This window comes from Uloborus diversus, chromosome 1 (genome assembly GCF_026930045.1).
Source record: "Uloborus diversus isolate 005 chromosome 1, Udiv.v.3.1, whole genome shotgun sequence".
Taxonomy (NCBI): Eukaryota; Metazoa; Arthropoda; class Arachnida; order Araneae; family Uloboridae; genus Uloborus; species Uloborus diversus.
The window spans coordinates 52,097,723-52,118,549 of NC_072731.1; the positions used below are offsets into that span (position 1 = coordinate 52,097,723).

The 20,827-nt window shown below is 35.4% G+C and overlaps 1 protein-coding gene across 1 annotated transcript in view; it reads right to left on the reverse strand.

The window, feature by feature from the left end:
* The window catches only part of LOC129234568 (retinol dehydrogenase 14-like), a gene marked incomplete at its 3' end in the record, with an annotated part of 60,670 nt that extends 41,666 nt beyond the window's left edge, over positions 1-19,004 (reverse strand). Inside the window, 1 exon segment of the mRNA XM_054868591.1 lies at positions 18,904-19,004.
* Between the last annotated feature and the right edge of the window lie 1,823 nt (positions 19,005-20,827).

A 20,827-nucleotide genomic window follows, 5' to 3' on the forward strand; every position in this document is an offset into this window, starting at 1 on the left:
AATTCAATAATCACATGCATTTTAAGAAGTTACTATGAAAACATATAATGCATTGAGCAGCTGAAACGTGTTTCTAGCAGAAGAAAGCGATGAACACTCGTTAAATAAATATACACTTAAAAAATGAGCGTAAAAGTGAATGTAAAATATCAAGGAATTTTCTTGTGAAAACCATGCAGCCACATCACTTTGCACAGGCCTCTCCTATTGGGCGCACAAGTATGAAATATTTAGCCTATATTAGGAAATGTCTTCTTTAATTGAAATTAACCACGCTTCTCTATAAAGTTTTCAATGTTCTGAAAAGGCCGGAAAATACTTCATGAATTTCTAAGTCATCATCCAAATAACGCAAAACGCTTTTTCTAGTCTGTATCGATTTTTATCAAATAGTTACTGAGAACCAGCGAGATTTTTTAAAAAGAACATTGATTTCCGACTAACATAAATTAAATTCATCCATTTTCTATCATTCTGCTCAAAAAATTTGGGGGAGCGACCGCCCCTTCTTGACCCCCCTATTTGCCGCCCCTGATCACAGCTTTGCAAAACAAATTGGCCCCACTTCTCGAAACTCATTTATCCAGTCGAATTTTTACCACTACCCTAGTTATTTCATGATTGACCAGTTTAAAAATATATACAATTTGAAAGTTTCATATGAATATTGCTTGTTTCTTGATGCATTGCCTGCTAGCTCTTCTGTTGCAAGAATATTCTAAAGTTTCTCATTCGTGCATATTAAATTGAGAAACTGTTTAGATTTTTGGAACCACCTTTTCCAAGAAGCAACTGCAGGGTCCAAACAATGTAACATTTGATTCTGAATTGTGATAATATTGTATATTCAACTAGGCTTTTGTTATTAATTAATTATTTTTTCCATGCATTTTCTACTGTCTGTCAATTTTTTTTTTTTTTTTTTTTTTTTTTTTTTGTCATTTTGAGAGTTTTTGCCAGTTTCTGCCGAAAATGTGGCAGAAAGTGGTTTTTGCCATGCCGGTTTTAACCGGTTTCTTCCAGTGGTTTTAACCACCCCGGCAGAAACTTGCCAGCCCTGCCTAAAATACGTTTTTAGGACCTCAATTTTGGAGTTTTTCCGAGACAAATATCTTTGTCACCCTCCCTCTCTTACCTTACACCTCCAAAGATTAAAACTGCGTTTCTAAAACTTCAATTTTGAAAAAATTCCGACGGAAAATCTCTTTACCCTTTTTCTTTACGTCCCCAAAGATAAACCAAAATTTTCTTAGAAATTTGCGTGAGTAGGAGAGCTCGCTAACCCTTCCTTCTGACTGATAGTCTAAAATGAACTTCAACTTTAAGAATGATTTTTAGAGGGAAACCTCGCTCTGTTCCCTCTTCCTCTTAACATTATAAAACAAAGCCCAAAGTCGGACGTTAATTACGGTAACGTTTCTGTACAGAACCGCTTGGCTTCACAACATTTTTTTAAAGACGTTAGAGAACCTCTCAACGTCACCAAAGATAGCCTAGAATTGCGTTTTTGAGACTTCGGTGCCGAAAAATTTTCAGAGAAAGAACCCGAACCTTCCCTTTTCAACCAAACCACCAAAGATACCCTTAAAATTGATTTCAATTTTAAAAACATTTCAGTAAGAAACCTCAGCGCCCCTCTCTTCCCTAACGCCTACAACTGCGTTAGAATACGCATGCAATTGCGTTGCCAAAGATAGTCTAAAATTGCATATTTCAGAGCTTAAAATTTTCGCATTGAGTATCCGACCATTTCCGATTTCTTTGACTTCTTCTAAGTAACCTAAGCTGTATTTAAAAATTTCGTAAAATTTCCTTTCGTTGGCCACCGATCCCCTAACTTTAACAAGGAAACACTAAAAGAGACTTAATGTTGAAAAAACTCGGGAGCAAACCGACAAAGCGCCATTTTTAATAACTTTACTAAAAATGCGGTTTTTGATTTAAATTTAACAATTTTCACCAAGTGTGGGCCCTTATCTCCCCCACTTTTTTTTTTATCTTTTGAAGTACATAGAACATAATAAGGTCTTATTTTTCTTCAATTAAATTTCTAGTTTAAATTTAAACACGTTTTGACTGTTTTGTGTATGAGCTATTTCACAATGAAATGGCGGCAAATTGAGAAACCGCCCCGGGCGGCAATCACTGTAGCTACGCCACAGGCGGTGGTGTGTGTTTTGTGTGTGTGCAGGCGTGTGTTTGTGTGTGTGCAGGCATGTGCTTGTGAGTGAAGGCGCGCGTGTGTGTGGGTATGTGTCTGTGCAGGGTATAGACGGTACCGCCCAGGAGTGGTCAGTGGAGTTCGGAGAGGCCAGGTCCAAAAATTCATAAGTTCAACCTTGAATGAACGCAAATGATTTGTAACCATGGCGACAAAAATGTGTCCTCATAATATATGTATATAAACAACGAACTGGACTTATTCTCGTTGCCATGGTCATCTAAAAATCAGAGCAACAACAACCTCGGTCGAGTGAGCTTAAAAAGCAATTAGTAATTGCTCCATATTCAAAACGTGGGAAAGAGACTGTAGAAGAAAAAAAGGGAATATTTGCTCAGTTGCTCAGCTGGTTTAAGGAAATTGAAATAATTGTTTAATTATTCAAAATAATTCCTGTGTTTTAAATGTAATTAAAACAGTGACAGATTTCATAACTGTCATGTAAAGTCAGCGGTTCCCAACCTTTTCTCCCTTGCGAACCCCTTTCAAACTCTGGAAGAAGTTGGCGAACCCCTTGAGTGCTAGGTAATAAAACAAGCAAAAAAAAAAAAAAAAACCGCGCGACAACAAACACACACACATAGAAAATAAAATTTGGAAGATTTTTTTTTAGTTTGGTGCTGCTCCATAGTTTATAAAAAGAACGAAAACATAACTGCAAAACATAGAATTATAAATATTGTTACGAACTAATATTATCGCTAAAAAATGAGTGCAAAACGAATTCACCAATAAATAAATATTGATTATTCTGTGTTGAGTTGCAATCAACTACAAAAAAATTTTGAAAACGGGATATTCGTGAAACAAAGATAGTCAAAATTTGGTTGAATTTTTTCTAACACAAAGCTACATTTATCTCTATCACTAAATCAGAAATCAATTAAAGAATAATCTTTAAAACAACTTTCAGGGAACTGTCTCAGATTAACTAAATGAACTTTTTTCTTCTAGTAAAATGAGTAAAAAATTATTAAATAAAAACAAAAAACCCGACTGCGTAAATACAAAAACAAAAAAAAACTAAATAGAAAAATGTATAAGCCCAGTAGTTTAGAATGTTATTAAGTACTACTGAATGACTACACCGTTGAAACAGTTTTATAACCGTACACAGATAAGACAAATCATAAATTCAAAAGCAGAATAGAAGGATACACAGTAGAGGCCCATTTCTTTCTGATTCAAGGAACCCCGTAAAATTTGAATGGGCCCCGACTGTTGATCCTTCTATTCTGCTTTTGAATTTATGATTTGTCTTACCTATGTACGGTTATAAAACTATTTCAACGATGTAGTTTTTCAGTAGTACTTAATAACATTCTAAACTACTGGGCTTATACATTTTTCTTTTTAGTTTTTTTTTTGGTTTTTACGCAGTCGGGCTTTATGTTTTTATTTAATATTTTTTTATTTTACACTTTTTAGTTAATTTTCATTGACTTAGTTATTATGATAATGATACGGTACATTTCGCAATCTTGTCATTTCATTGAGAGAGTTTGTTTGTACCATGAGGCTTATTAAGTAACTTGCGGTGGTATAAACTACTGATAATTAGTCCCTCTAGGGACCTATCTCCGCTTAAACCTACATGTGCTTGACCTTCGGCAAAAATGCGCGAACTTAAATCAACCACAGCACAGCTATATGAACAGCCTGTATAACTCATGATGACGCGAAATCGGAAATGTCCCGTCAGTCAAATCTTTCTCACAAAACTGAAAAAGCCTGTCGAGAAAGTACACGTCGCGAAACTCAGTCCCTTGAATGAAGGCAAAAACAAAAACAACATGTAGTACAGTGCAATTAGACATGAACCTCAACATCCAAAGTAAAAGTTTCCCGTCAACTCCAAATTGTTGTATACTGTCCACATATTGTTTGGTAAAAAGTTACACCGTTTTCAGCGTCGGGTTTTGGGGGGGAGGGGGGGAAAGAAGTTGGAAAATTAGTAGTTTTTATCATTTTTTCCGAAATATTAAGAAAACTATGGTGTTTAGCACGAAAAGTGCAATATACAAAATATACTACACTAAATTATAAACAAAATGGTCCTAAACATTATTTTGTTAAGTGAACGGTTCCAGAGTTACGGCGGGTGTAAAAGTAGAAAATTTTCGCATTTTCAAGATTTTTTGGAAAATGCAATTATAACTACTACGTAAACAGAAATAACTAAACAACTTTATTAAAAAGTAATATTGTACAATCGTATTCTAGTCTAAAAGAAACTAAGAGGCACCACATGGGGTTAGAAACATAGAAATACTGGGAACGAGAACCGTTTCTCTGCAATTTGCGTGAACTGTGAGAAAGCACTTGAAGTTAGACTACTAGCTTCAAAAAAGATTGAGGACAAAACATTCAGAGATACACTTGAAAAGAAAGTTAGCTGTCCAGTCTCTAGCCTCTATTACAAAGTCTATGATAATTAACAACACCACTGTATGTGTGAACCCTAATACCAGGGGTGTTTGTGATCCGAAATTTCGGAAATTTCCAAATTTTTTGGGTTGACAACACATTTTAAAACTGAAAAATTATTTTAAAAAAAACTTTAAAAATAATTCTCAAGAAGGGTCGAGCTTCCTCATAGTTTCAGAAAATTTCACACTGCCTGCAAAAAAATTTACTTGAGTCCAAGTGCACTCCTGCCTCTTTCACATCGGATGGTGTGCACTATAAGAAAATATGAGAGACTTTAAGAAATACTGTCGAACCCGCTTAAGTGAATAGCCATTTTGCCACAAAAAATATTCTAATGAGCGGGATATTCCAAAAATTGAGATAAAAATAACCACATTACATTGGTTTGGTACATTGAAAATGTATTATATTAAGCTGGATATTCTTTTAACCGATATTCTCATAAGCGGGCTCGACTTTATTTTAATTCGAATTACGTGCATATCCATCACCCTTGTTCGACGAATCAGGCTTGATAAGGAAGGGGAGCAACTCTCCTAGTGGTGTCTGTTTTGGTTCCAGATTCAAATGAATCATCGGTCACCCCTTATTTAGAAAAAGCGTCCTACATCATTGATGAAGATCACCTTCTTCATCGTGTTTTCTGACGTTTCCCAGCTACCTTCAGACAGATTTGCGAGCAATACATAAATTCCGTAATTGCTCATTATAGGCCAGCAACTTGTTTTTGATGAATACGAGCAAGGAACCACGAAAGATGAAGAATAACTACGTAGATCACGTTCTACTACTAACATTGAAATCAAAGATGAAGACTCAATCGATGTAACTGTCAACCAAAGTGAATTTCTGGCTAACACTAAGAACAAAATGGGCCTAATTTCTCTCCTGACAATGTACTTACAAAGAGGCGGTTGCACAGTTTATCAAGCATCGGGTGACGATGACGATGATTGTTGAATGTTCACACAAAATCAGAAAACAAATTGAAAATGGTGGTACCAAAGAAAGGCAATCAGCAGGAGAAGGTGTGCACTGTTTCGGACATTCAGCGAAACATTAAAGATATGAAAGGTGTACTCTTTGCAATATAACCCTTCACAGGATGTGACAATGTATCATCTTTCTACAAGAAAGGGAAACATTTCACCGTATAGGAAAGTGTAAGAAAACAACGCTCTTCGTACGAAGCTTCTAAATCTTTAACGATTCCAAAGCTGACCCCAGTGCGGTGGCTGACGCAGGAAAGTATTTCTTTCTTGCGATGTTTGAAGCAAAGAATACTGAAGATCTAGATAGCTTTCGCTACCAGTGGTACTTGCAGGCTATTGCAAAGCAGCCCATACATTCATTGTTCACACACACACACACAAGTTGGCTTACCCTCACTTCAACAGCAACCAGGCAGCCTTCATATAGAACCTACACCAGGTTCAGCAGCGGCTGGATGAGGAAAAGAATTTACCTCCAGTGGGGGGGGGGGGGAGAAGATGGGTGTATGCCTGAGACCAATTACATCAATGCCTTCTGAAACTCCCTAGGAATTACTTTCCCTCGTAGTGCGCGTTTAAAAAGCCGAATGCGTCCATAACTGCGAGTGCAGAAGTAGTGGTCTAAACTGCTCAAGCTTGTGCAATAATTGATCTAGAAGATCTAGAAGAGGACGGTGGTATGCTTGAAGAGGACTGAATCCTAGTGAATACCTTACATCACAATATGTCGCATTCAACGTTCTACATTTTAATTAAATATTAGTACTGAACTCAGTTTACGAACGTCAAAAAGTTTGATGAAATATGGTTGCAATATACAGGTAAATATTCCTTTTTTGTAAAGAAAAAACTTCAAAAGCTGCACTTATAAAAATGTTATTATTAAAAATGATATAACTGTAAGTCATAATTGTTAAGAATTTTTATAATTTAAAATCATCTATGTTTAAAATATATTCATTCTTTTTGTGGCATTGTCTAGAGAAAGTTTGGGTTTCTCCGTGCCGCAAATTTATATAACCACGGTCCATGAATGCTTCTTTTCCCTTAAAAGTAGAGCCCCTTGAGTAGGTGGTGAGGTTGTCGTTCCTTTAAGGGCTAATCACAAACATACCATCGGCCCCATAAATCGCAATTTGCTTTTGCAAAACACTCCTCATACAAAAAATTAGTTTCCCGAGTGATAATGAATTTTTTTTTTCCGAAAAATCTAAAAAAAATACGAAAAATTTCTATTTTTCACCTATCGTAACTCTGCAACCGTTCACTTAACAAAATAATGTTTAGGACCATTTTGTTCGTAATTTAGTGTAGATTATTTTGTATATTGCACTTTTCGCGCTAAACACCATAGTTTTCTAAATATTTCAGAAAAACTGATAAAAACTACTAATTTACCTACTTCTCCCCCCTCCCCCCAAAACCCGACGCTGAAAACGGTGTAACTTTTTACCAAACAATATGTGGACAGTATACAACAGTTTGGAGTTGACGGGAAACTTTTACTTTGAATGTTGAGGTTAGACCTTTTTTTGGTCTATTTGCACCGTACTAATGTTGGAGATGCAAATCGAATTAGTAGACTTTCTTTCTTTTGATGCTTATTGCACGGATTTATTTTGATGAGGACTACAATCTGAGTGTCTTGCTTTCGTTACGCATAATATACTTTTTATTACAGTACAAAATACAAACACAGAACACATGAAAGAATTTACATCAGAGAGAGGGGAAAGTACATCTGGAGCGAGGGTGTCTTGATCCACCGCCTCAAGTGGGAGAAGCAATCGCTTACACCACTCGGCCACGGAGGTCCCAATTAGTAGACTTAGTAAACAAACAAAATCAGGCAGCAGAAACTACCTGCATTTGTCGCATGCAGGTTGCGTGCGACACAGTGTGCAACATCAAACGTGCGCCGATCCCAAACTGACAAAATATGGCAACTGGTTGTTGATATGGTGAATTTTGATTACTACCATGTGTTTAGTGATACTCCCAAGGTTAAGACAAATCGATTGACGTAAGAATTACCAAAATTGGCCAAGGCGTTTAGCATAGGCGTCGGAACCGGGGGAGCTGAGGGAGCTTGAGCTCCCCCTGGAATATTTCAGACCGGCTTAGCTCCCCCGGAAAAATTCTTGCACTGCTGCTTTTTGCCGTACAGTGTTTACCTCAAACCTGATTTCAAAAATGTGATATGCCTTTTTTGGGAATTTCGGAATTTCTACCCAATGAACAACAAATGTAGTGCAGATGGAGTGGTCAGTGCACTTGAATTCACCTTCATCTTTTTTTTTCACTGTTTAGACACTCTTGATTGCCGAAATGCGGGAAAGTGGACTCTACTCCGCGGCCTGCGAAAATTAGTACCAGTCAGAGGCGTAGCATAACCGAACATTTTGGGGGGGGGGGGGGCGCCAGAGCCATCACCAAGGAGGCCTTTGCTACCCCCAGCCCTGTTTTTCTGAAATGGCGTCACCAATTTCATATTAGAAATGAAAAAAAAAAAAAGCAGAAAGGAAACCTTTACGATCTTAAGAACATGTAATAGAAATGATAAATGAACAAATAGAATAAAAGTGTCAAAAAGAGTTTTTCTGCAAAATTTGAAACAAAATGCAATCTCTGAATATTATTTAGTAACATCCAAGCAAGGTTATGCATTATGATTTACCTCTGAAGAGCGCTGAAACGTACGTTTCGAGCATATTTTAACGAAAAGAAAGTATTCACTGTTTAGTACAAATCTATGACAAGCGTCAGTCAAGTAAAAAATGAATACGTAAATAAACATAACTTCATAGGGGCTGCCGGTATTTTTAAATTTTGTTTTCTTTTTTTTTTTGGTAAAAATATCATCATGAAAATAGTGATTAAGTAGAGAAAAATATATGTGCCACCAAAATACATTTTAATTAGAGAAAAAGTTGAAACAGAGTAAGGCGAGATTTAAAAATGTTATGACTAGTCACACCACTGCTAGTGTGCTAGTTCTAAGTGTTTAAATACAAAAGGCGAAATTAAACAAAAATTTTATAGCGATGTTCTGGAGACATGACATCTAAAACAAAAGAAAGTGTAAAAACTAAGATAAGTCTGAACTACCAAAAAATTCAAAATGTTATTTTTTTTTTTTTTTTTTTTTTTGACGGAAGCCGCAAACGCTTGTATTTTAAACAAATAAAAATATAAGGCTAGAAATTGAAAATTTCATTATGAAAAAACCAAACCACTCAAATAATTTTGGAAATGAATAGCAGCGGAGAGCGAAGACACATTGGCTTGGTTGGATAAAGCAGCGTGCTAATGAGGGAAAGGGTGGGAGTTCAAATCTGGGCCGAAAAATATCGTTTTAATGGGTTTTTGTTTGTTTCCACTAATATGCAAAATTCTAAGCTGTATATCTGTTGTTAAAATCAAGAAACAAAACATTGATTTTAAGAGGGTAAATCGAAGTTTGACTTTGCAGAAGGATAAATTTCAATTTATTTTGCTGCTTTACTACGCATTGCTTTGGTCTATAGCAGAGGTTCCCAACCGGTGGTTCGCGAACCCCCAGGGGTTCGCGAGGTGCAGGAAGGGGGTTCGCGAAAATTTCGGTGCAATGGCGGATTTTTCCTAGTTAGGTAAAAAAATTATAAAATATTCAATTTGCACACATAGTTACTAAATTTTTTTTTAATTTGAAAACGCGCCAGACTCTTGCATTAAGCTCAAAAAAAAAAAAAAAAATCTTTCAGCGGTTTTATAATCTTGGTTAAAAAGAAATTTTCTCATTTTTTTTTCGATAGACAACAAAAAGAGATATCCTTCCTTCTTTATTGCGAGGCGCCATGCAGAAACGTTGTATTAAGCTGTGGCGGGGATCACGATGACCTTAAAAAGGCGCCATCGCGTGGAGTCAATCAAACAATATACATAATATACATATGTCGAAAAAGATAAAGAATTCTCAAACAATGCATCATAGGGGTATTATTTCTAATCTGGTTGAAATATAACTCGGGAATTTCCGTCGAATTCAGTCATCGAATAGCAGACATGACAGCAAAAGGCTCCAAACTTAAAATTTATTACTGGATTTTACCCATCTGTTCGTTTTCAAAAATATATAACATCAGCATGCTCATAGTTCTGGGGAAATAGTTGTTAACAGACGTATTTAGAGATACTTTAGAGATGCTTGAAAACAAGTGATTTTGTTTGCAATTGGTTTTGCTACGTAAACTTGCTACTCTGTGAAGTTATAATCGTGTTGGTAATTTTTATGATTTAATAACTTTCTGCTGTTATGGATCGATGGTTGAAAACTGGTAGTTTGGTTGAGCGACAAATGGACAAGCAGTCAATCGATAAACCCGCAACATCAGCAGTAACTTTCGAATCAACACAGGATATTGAAATAGATAGCTGTAATGAACTGCCGCCTCCCCCGACTAAACAGAAAAGTGAACTAGGGGAGAAAAAAGCGAAAATATGACAGTGACTATTTACAAATGGGCTTTTATTTTACTGGAGAAGAGTCTGAACCTAGACCGCTTTGTCTTCTCTGCAACGAAGTTCTAGCGAACAGCAGTTTGAAACCGTCACTTCTGAGAAGACACCTCGAAACAAAGCATCCGACACACAAGGACAAACCTATCGAATATTTTAAAAGGATATAATTGGAATATAATAAAAAGCGTAGCGTCTCTACGTTCCTGTTAGAATCCAACGAAGATAGTAAAATGGCCCTTGAAGCTTCATATCGAGTCAGTTATAGAATTGCAAGATCTGGAAAGCCACATACAATTGCAGAAAATTTAATTGGACCGTGTGCTAAAGATATTGCTAAGTGTATGCTGGGAGAAAAGTCAGCAAAAAAATTGACCTGGTTTCGCTATCAAACAACACAGTACCACGCAGAATTACTGATTTGGCAAGTAATGTGAAGAAAGAACTTGTGAATAGAATAAAAGAGAATAATTTTGCGATCCAGCTTGATGAGTCGACTGATGTAGCAAACGCTGCAATATTGTCTATGTTAGGTACATTTTTAACGATACAATTAAAGAAGATGTACTATTTGAAAAACCTTTGAAAACCAACACAACTGGAGAAGCAATTTTCGAACTGGTCAACAGTTATTTTGAAGAAAATGGAATAGATTGGTCTTTGTGTGTGGGGTGTGTGCACGGATGGTGCAAAATCAATGACAGGAAAATTTGTTGGCTTTGTGGTGCGAGTAAAGAAGATCAACGAGAAAATTGAATGGACTCATTGCTGCATTCATAGACAAGCATTAGCATGTAAGCGTATTCCCGCAGAATTATCCGCTACTTTGAATGATGCGGTAAAAATTGTAAATTTCATAAAATCACGTGTCACAAACTGCCGTCACGCAGCTTTGTGAGGAATTGAGAGCCTTCATGTTACTTTACTTCTTCACACAGAAGTTAGATGGCTTTCCCGTGGCAAAATTTTGACACGCTTATTTGAATTGAAGTCAGAAGTCCAAGCATTTTTTGTTGATCATCCATTTCACTTGTCCACTTGCATATTCGATCCTCTTTGGATGCAAAGGCTTGCATATTTAGCTGACATCTTTTCAAAATTAAATGAATTAAATCTATCCTTGCAAGGTGCAGTTGTTAATATTTTCGTTGTATATGATAAAATTGAAGCTATAGTAAAAAAATTGAATTTCTGGATCCAATGCCTGGAAATGGGTGAGTTTTCTTGTTTCACTTCTCTTAGTAGTTTTTTATCAGAAAACTCAATGAAACTTGATGAAAGCGTTAAAAGAAATGTATGTGAACATCTGCAACATCTTGAACTAACTTTTGACGAGTATTTTCCTAATAGGCGTAACGTCCCTCTCTCAAACAACTGGATACGCAATCCTTTTGAAGGAAATCCATGCTTAGAGAACACCCTGACATTACCTGAAAAGGAAATGCTCATCGATTTATCCTGTGATAAATTCATTGAAAACTACCTTTAAAGAGCTCTCGTTAATTGACTTCTGGCTCAGTGCTATAAGAAATGACTATACCGTTTTGTCCAAAAAAGCAATTCGAATTTTATTACCATTTTGTACAACATATCTGTGAGAGAAAGGATTTTCCTCCTATACTTATCTCAAAGATAAATACCGAAGCAGATTGAATGCAGAGCCTGATTTAAGACTCAAACTGTCAGACATTGAGCCAAACTTTCAATTTCTTTGTTCCGTCAAACAGCCACAAATATCGCATTAAGGATTTTTTCCCCAATTTAAAGTATGCTTAAAAAAATAGTTGGTTTATAAAACTTCTTGTTTATAATTTTTCTTGTAAATGTAGTTTTAACTTTTTATTAATATTTGCACTTAATGATATTTTACAATTATATTTTTGTTTATTGCAATCAAATGCTGCAAAAAATGGAAAGCAAACATGCTGTTTTTTTATTGTTTCTTACATGTTACTAATTTCAACATCAGGGGGTTCGCGAACTTTTTTGCCTGTTCCAAGGGGTTCGCAAAGAGAAAAAGGTTGGGAACCGCTGGTCTATAGCATCTCGAGGTTGCATTGAAATCAGAAAATTCTTCCTTTGAACTCGAATAATTCGCGTGGGTGAACTAGTCATCTAAAATTGCGTTTCTGGAATTTCACTATTGGAAAATTGCTGAAGATGGATCCCGAACCTTTCCTCCAGTAACATAGCCAACTATCACCTAAAACTGCGTTTTGACAACTAACTTCGAAAATTTTATTAATGAGTTTCAGCCCCCCCCCCTCCCTCCACCTCCGCCAATATAATTTAAAATAATCTTAAATTTCGTTTAAGACCTTACCTTTCAAATAATTACTGGGGTAAAGCACCCGAAAACTCACCCCTAACATCATTAAAAGTCAAATAAAATTGTTTTTCTAGCTCCAATTTGCAAAAATTTCCAGTCTTCATAACGATATCAAAGAAGGCACACAGCTGCGTTTCTTAGATTGTTCATTTTCGACAAATATCTGGGAGGGGGGCCCCGGATTTCTCCTCTAATTAACATCTCCGAATAATGTCTAAAACTGCGTTTTCAGAGCAACAATTTTGAAAAAATTTCCAGGAAGAACCCTAAAATAGTAACCTCCTTAACGTAATTAGAGAAAAAATATAAAATTTTTCAAGTTTCATTTTCGAAAAATGCCGAGGAAAACGCTCCCAGGCCACTTTTCCACCCTAGCATTAACAAAGATCATCTAGAATACATTTTTAAGACCACACAAATTAGAAAAAACATCCTATTTTTGATTTTTGAGCTAATTTCTTTATAATTCTAGAACAAAAGATTAAGTGTCTAGCAAGCTGGGAGTGATGAGTCAGTTTGGCATTTAAATATGAATAGCATGGGTGCTCCAGACATAACTAAAAAAGATTGCTAAGGTTGTTTGTACTTGTTCAAATAATTTCAACTTTCCAAAAACTTATCTCATTTTAAGTTATCTGACCCCTCAGATTATACTTTACGAAGTTACAGTTATTCTTGTTTTTTTGCTTTCTAAATTACGATTTTTTTTGTCACTTACAGATATATTTTCATGACAAAATTGTTACTTTTCATCTACTATTGCAGAAAAAAACCCCAACAATATTATTATATTAATATTTTATAGTTTCTATCAAAGACTTTTACAAAAACTTATCTGAACAATATAATATATAACGAACACTTCATTTTAACACATTTCCAACGTTCTGTTTCTCCGCCCTCCTGTTTCATCTATTCGCCTTTTTCTAGTTCTCAGAAAGTAAGAAATTCTTCTAAATGCTACACTGTCGAAGCCTCCCCTTTCCTCCGAAATTATTACAGAGCACCTCAAATTTTGTTTTCAAGGCTCCAATTCCCTGAAAATTGCCGGAAGAGAGTCCCTGGATACCTTGCCCTCCAATAACATGGGAGATTATGTAATGTTCCGTTTTTGGGACTTCAATTTAAAAAAATTGCTGGGCCCCTAACGCCAACGAATATGATCCACAGTCGCGTGTTTTAGCGACTACAATTTCGAAAAAATTAACGAGAAGGAACCTCTGAACCTTTTCTGATAACATCATTGAAAAACGCTCTCTAGTAGGACTTCAAGTTTAAAAGTTTCCAAAGTAGAGCCCTAGTACAATCTTTTCCTCTGACATCATTGAAGGTTGTCTACAATTATGTTTAAGACTTCAAAATCGAAATATTGGGCGGGAGATGTAAATCGATTCGAAAAATCGATCGACAATCCTTCGAGTCATATTTTCACTAAAGTCAACAAATATGGTATACAATCGCGTTTTTAAGACATTAATTTCGAAAAATTTTCAGGGAAGGTATTAAACCTTTTCTCCCCTTAACATTGCCAAAGATCGCCTAAAAATTCGTTTTTAGAACAAGAATTCTGAAAATTTTCCGGGGGAGGATCCCCAAAACTCCTATATTTCTACGTGCTCATCATCGAGTACTGACTGACCATCTTTCAAAACCAGAAGTTCTATCACCTCATTCTCTCCACAAATAATTGATACAAGAAAAAAAAGAGATGGAAGCTTCGAAGCTAATTTCATATGTGGAAAAAAAAATTAAAGTCCCCCCCCCCACCAATTATTTAAAGGGGCCACTGCTTCTGCCCCTTACATAGCAGACACTTCTCATAATGTGTCCCAGCTCCCCCTACTTCTACAAAGTTCCTACGCCTCTGACGTTTAGCCTGTAGAACGCCACATAGAAACGGACATACATACATGCGTCGCGCACGCGCAGTCGGGTAAAAAGATCTTCTTGAAAAGGACTACGAGCATAGCTGTTTGATAAGGATATACTGCGCAAATTAATCGTTTGATTGATCGAGAATTTTCTTGTAATTATGCTATAAGTGCGGAGTAAAATGCGTATATTAAAAAATAACAGAACCTTCTGTTTTCAATATACGCATTAATATACGCATTAACAAATATTTTTAAGCTCACTTACTACAAAAGAGAAATTTTCTTCACAAATTTCATAAATTCCTTATTTACATATAGCGCAAATTAAGTTGCATATGATTAAATTCCGTTTTTTTTTTTTTTTTTTTTTTTTTTTTTTACTGCTTGAACCTCACACTGCCAAATTTTCACCCACGAAAGTTTTCTAAAGTAATTTATTTTTCGTGAAAATTATAGCAACAAACAACAGCGTGATCTCACTTCTATGCATTTTGGACTCAACACAAGAGAAGGGCTCTTCGTCGGCATCAAATGGTAAAGGAACAAAACATCAAAATATTTGAGACACTCGCATATGCCCCATGTAATGTTTTCATGCTAAGAGTATCGAATGTGCGAAAGACAAATGAAGAAGAAAGGAGCAAAATTTGCTTGAAACCGTTTGAACATTAGACTTCATCAGAAACAGGCATGTTAAAACTCCACCATTACAATATTTTTTTTTCGCAAAACCCCCAGGGGTTCGCGAACCACCGGTTGGGAACAGCTGAATGTAAAGTAATGAGCATGCATAAATAGAAAAATCATTATATTGCAAAGTTTTTAAAGTTATATATTAGGAATATTTTGCTATGGTAATTTAAAGTGACGGATTTACAGGTTCGAGGCTCTTTACATTGCATTTTTGGAAACCGCTTAGAGATGAACATAACTGCGTAAAAAACTTTCATCCGCCTTTTTGAACCGTCTTCGGGGCCCCTCGCAATTGTGACATGGTAAATCAGACACTCGTAATTTAAGATCAATTTGTAAACTGTTTAAAAGCATTTTACAAATCGCGGGTGAGCCAAACTCTCTCTCTCTGTCTACTAAATGGATAATTTAAGCAACAATTTGTAAAATAGGAATTTTTACACAGTATACTCCACTTAATGTGATCACGATTAATGCTGTCAATCGCTTATTGTTATCCAAGTCACTCAGTTCTCATTTTTTACCCGACTGCGCGTGCGTGACGCAAAGGAACGTATTGTGTTTATGAGTCTATATGTATGTTGGTTCCTATGTGGCGTTCTAGAGGCTAAACGCCTTGGCCAATTTCGATAATTTTTACGTCAATAGATTTGTTTTAACCTTGGGAGTGTCACTAAACACATGACAGTAATCAAAATTCACCATGATAAATATTCCACCGTATCAATAACCAGTCGCCATTAAGTCAGTTCGGGATCGTGTCGCACGCTACCTGCGTGCCACACAGCGTGCGACAAATGCAGGTACCGTTTTCTAAATCTCATAATTTGTTTAAATGTCTTTTGTTTTCTAAATCTACGAATTCGATTTTCATCTCTAACATTTTTCATTTGCTTTTGTCGTTATTCAGGGGACTGAGTTTCGAAAGGTGTACTTTCTTGACGGGCTTTTTTAGTTCTGTATCTTAGTTCTATATCTGACAAGCGAGAAAGATTTGACTGACGACGTTTCCGAGCCAGGCTGTTTATATAGCTGGGCTGTGGTTGATTTAAGTTCGCGCATTTTTGCTAAAGGTCAGCATATGTAAAGGGTGTTTTTTTTATAGGTATAGAACTTTAAGTTGGCAATACTGTTTGATATGTGTGCCATTTTGATAGCTGTCACTTGGGGCCGTGGTAGCCCGATCGGTAGAGTGTCGGATTCGGGGCCAGAGGGTCCTGGGTTTGAACCTCGATGGTCGAAGACCCACCGTCGTCATTAAAGGGAACTGGGCGACGTTAAATATGCTCGTGGTCTCAATGTCCTCCAAGTGAAACGATACCTCTGGGGGTGCTAGCACCAGGTTGCTATTAGCTCCTGGACTAGTTCTAAATTCTCATTAACTGTTCGATCCGGTGATGGTGCTGCCAACTATCGGTATATAAAATAATGGAGGCAAGGCACTTAGTATGCAGTCCTCGACATAAATACAGTTGTAGTCAGTTGTGACTCTGAATAGGAATAGGAATAGCTGTCACTTGTTTGTGTTCAGTTCGGTTTGCTATTTCATCATGAATAGACAATAAGGCGGTGCAACATGGCACACATCGCGCGTCACAATTGATTTATTGAAAGAAACGTTCGGTGAACGAATAATTTTGCGTAATGGGTCCGTGCATTGGCCTGCAAGATCATGCGATTTAACACCGCTGGACTACTTTTTGTGGGGTTATGTGGAGTCTCTGGTCTACACCGATAAGCCACAGACGATTGACGTCTTGGAAGAGAACATTCGCCACCTTATTACAGTGAAACCTGTGTAAGTTGACCACTTGCGGTGCAGTACTTTGGTGGTCAACTTAGACAGGTGGTCAACTTATAAAGGGGGTAGTGATTTTTTATTTTATTTTATTTCTTTTTGTCACTTCTTGCACCATGTATTCATTTTTTGACTAATTGACACTTACTCTTTCCGTTCAACTCACTTTCATTGTTTAACATTACTTTGAAACAACAATTTAAAATGTTATTCAAATATTTTTAGAGGTTATTTTCTCAGAATGACTTATAATGTGCCATATAAATTTAAAATTTCAGTAAATTGATCAAAAAAAAATTGTTTATAAAAAGTTATTTGATATTAATAGTTCCTAAAAATTCATAGCTAATCAAAAATAATATATTTTTCGCTTATTTTTTTTTCTCATATACATTTAATACATTTATAACCATGATGATCTACTTTTCAACAAAATAACTCCTTATTGAAGTTTGGCGCACTTATTAGACAATAGTTTTGGAAGTTCCATATGTGTCAGCTAATTTTCTCTGGATTTCTCCCTTTCCAGTTAATTTTAATATTTCATACTTTTCATCAATCTCAAGTTCAACCAACTTTCTTTTTGAAGCCATTTTATGTAAAACTATAACACAAAGAACAACAAGCTGGACTCTCATATTTCTAAAAGGCAGTTAAAAATGAAAATGTCCTATTTCTAAATCCCTTGCACCAGAAATACTGCAACGCAAGTAACTTTTAATCTAGCACAATTCCAGTGTTGCCACAAAATATTGCAACCGGAAAAAAATACTTTGTACTTTTCTACAAAAAAAATGTTTTCATTGAACAGAGAGTACAAAAGGTAATTTCAAATAGAACAACAAAAGAAAAACAAGTTTGGAGAATAAAAGGGTTCTTAGTAGTTTTTTAATGTGGTTAAACTTACAAGGAGGTTTAGTATGCTACTGTTTTATTTAGTTGGTAAAATGCTGGTCTGGCATCAAAAATATTCTTGGAAAGCTATAAAAAAAATAATAAAAAAATAAAATAATTTGCTAAATTAAGTTTTAAAAAATAAACCAAGTGGTCAACTTACAAAGGGTTTTTTACAATACTCCAAACCAAATTTGGGGTACATTATTGGTCAAGATAGAAAGGTGGTAAAGTTACAGAGGTTTTCCTTCATTATACAAGATAGGAATAATTCCGTTCCTGACAAAAGCGGTCAACATAAGACAGGTGGTCAACTTACAAAGGTGGTCAACTTTACAGGTTTTACTGTACTGACATAGGGCCTCTATTGTTGCAAAAAGTGAGAAAATAGGACTTTCAGATTAGACTTTCTCCGAGCCATCATCATCTCCGAGCCATGGCCTCTAGGTGGCCATATGCCAGAAATCATATTTAAATAAAAATGGCAAAGAATCATCTTTCGAATAAAGCAACTTTCATGGCAATTAACAACATTTAACTGTGTTTTATTTGAACCTAAAGTTCTCTACTTCTAAAAAAAAAACACTCTTAAGCTTTAAGCCCAGTTAGGTCCCTAGAGAGACTAATAATCACTATTTAGACCACCGCAAATTATTTAATTAATATCATCATCTCGCAATGAAATGACAATAATGCGAAATTTACCGTCTTATAATCTTAATAACTAAGTCAATGAAAATTAAGTAAAAAGCGTAAAATAAAAAATAATTATTAAATAAAAGTAAAAAACCCGACTGCGTGAAACCAAAAAAAAAAAAAAATAATAATAAATAAATAAAATAAAAAGAAAAAAAATATATAAGCCCAGTAGTTAAGAACGTTATAAAGTTTTTCTGAATAACTACACCATTGAAATACTTTTATAATCTCTCGATATATATATATGCACACATAAGAGAAATCATAAATTCAAAAGCAGAATGTGATAAATTAGTGCAGGAAAACGCATTAAGGATATATTTGGATTGTGTTTATCTGTTCAAATCTACCATTACTAGGTGAATTGACAAATTTTTAGCTCTTCGTCTATATAACAATTCGGATAATAATCAGTAAACCTAAATAGCGCAAATAAAATATCATATGACATAAATAAAAATCTGTTCTAAACATACCACAAGATATTTACAGATGGATGTAGCAGTGCTTCTTACAGAAGTGTTTAAAAGCCATTTCATAGAGCCACATAAGAGCTTAGACGTTATTTTTATCTTTTCAATTACAAAGCAGAATTAAGGACCGTGATTGATAAGAAAACTTCAGATAAGAAAAAGAATAAGCTTTATGAAAGATAAAGCGTCCCCCCCCCCCCATGTTATCTTGCAAAGTTCATTTAAAGAGAGAGAAAAAACAAGAAGCATAAAGCCAAACTGTCAGATTCACCTTTACTAATAATAAAACTGTATGTCTCCGGTCTATGTCTCCGGATTTATGTTACGCACATAGGGACACATAGGCTAATTTTCATGAAATTTGGCACAGAATTAGTTCGTAGCATAGGGGTGAGCACCTCGAAGCGATTTTTCAAAAATTCGATTTTGTTCTTTTCTGTTCCATTTTTAAGCCTATTTTACCGTGCGAATTACCATAACTTGGACGAGCAAATTAACATAGCATACTGGCGAGAAATTCTTCATCCATTATTTGTAATTCTACAGGTAAGCCAAATGACCTTTTAATTTTCTACTACGAGCAAAGCCGTGCGGGTACCACTAGTCAGTGCATAAAATTTTAATTCAAAGACGTCATGAACAAAAATCAAAATGAATTTATGTGTTCAGATACTTTTCTGGTAGAAAATACTGACATTAAACACTCGCTGAAAGATTTTTATTTACTTATTTACTGATGCGCTACATACCCCTACTCGCTGCCGCTCGCCAACCCCCAGAAATGCTGACAGTTTCCATTGAATCACTTCGCGTAAGGAGCTGCAGAGATGGGCAGATTCGTATTCATAAATCCGAATCCGAATCTGATTCACAGCACTTTAACGTGTCAATCCGAATGCGAATACATTCGTATTCACAAGTTTGAATTCGAATAGATTCACATTTGCAAGTGTAAATCCGAATACGAAATTCGGATTCATACCTATGAATCCGAATCCGAATCTATTCAGATTCAGACCTATGAATCCAAATTATTTCTGATTCACATCTGTGAATACGAATCTATTTGGATTCACACTTGGATTCACTGAAAAATTCAATTCAAAAGCTGAATATAAATAAATAAATGTCTGTCTGTACCTTGCTGCAGGTCTAGTTTTGGGTGTAAGTGAATTTCTGAAGAAAAATGACGATATTATTATGGGTCCAAAAATTTTAAAAGTGGAATTCTACCAAAGTAATGTAAATTGAAACTTTGATTTGTTTATATAATTTTACCACAGATATATACACTTAGTCACAAAAGTAAGTATGCAGAGTGTATGTGATAATGTCCTATGAAAAAAAAACCAGACCTACAATATTAGAGTTTTCAAATTAACGATTTATTTCGTTTACAGCAAAATCGAGCTTAATAACAAAATAAAAAATATTTTAAAAATACAAATATTTAATTAACAAGAAAAGTTTAACTTAAAATAAGATGAAATTTACATCATAAAAGTAAGTATGCAAACAAAAACAAAGAAATTAATATTGCAAATTTTACAATTTTTCAAAAATAATTAGTAAATATTTCTTTGTTGGATAGCCTTTGGCTTTAATAAGAGCTCTCAGCCTGGATGGCACTGATTTTACTAAATTTTGAGTGACAGAAGATGGTATTTTCTGCCACTCCTTCAAAAGGGCTTTTTTTTTTTAGATCATTCTTAATTTTGATCTCTTGCTTTCTAATTTGGCGATCGAGATAATCCCACAAGTGTTTAATGGGATTAAGATCAGGTGACTGCGGTGGGTTTTTTAGCTGTTTTCGCACGTTATATAGCAGTCATTCCCGAACAACCCGAGCAATATGTTTGGGATCATTATCTTGTTGGAAAGTGAAAGATACATCGAGTAACAATTTAGAAGCACTTTGGTTTAGATT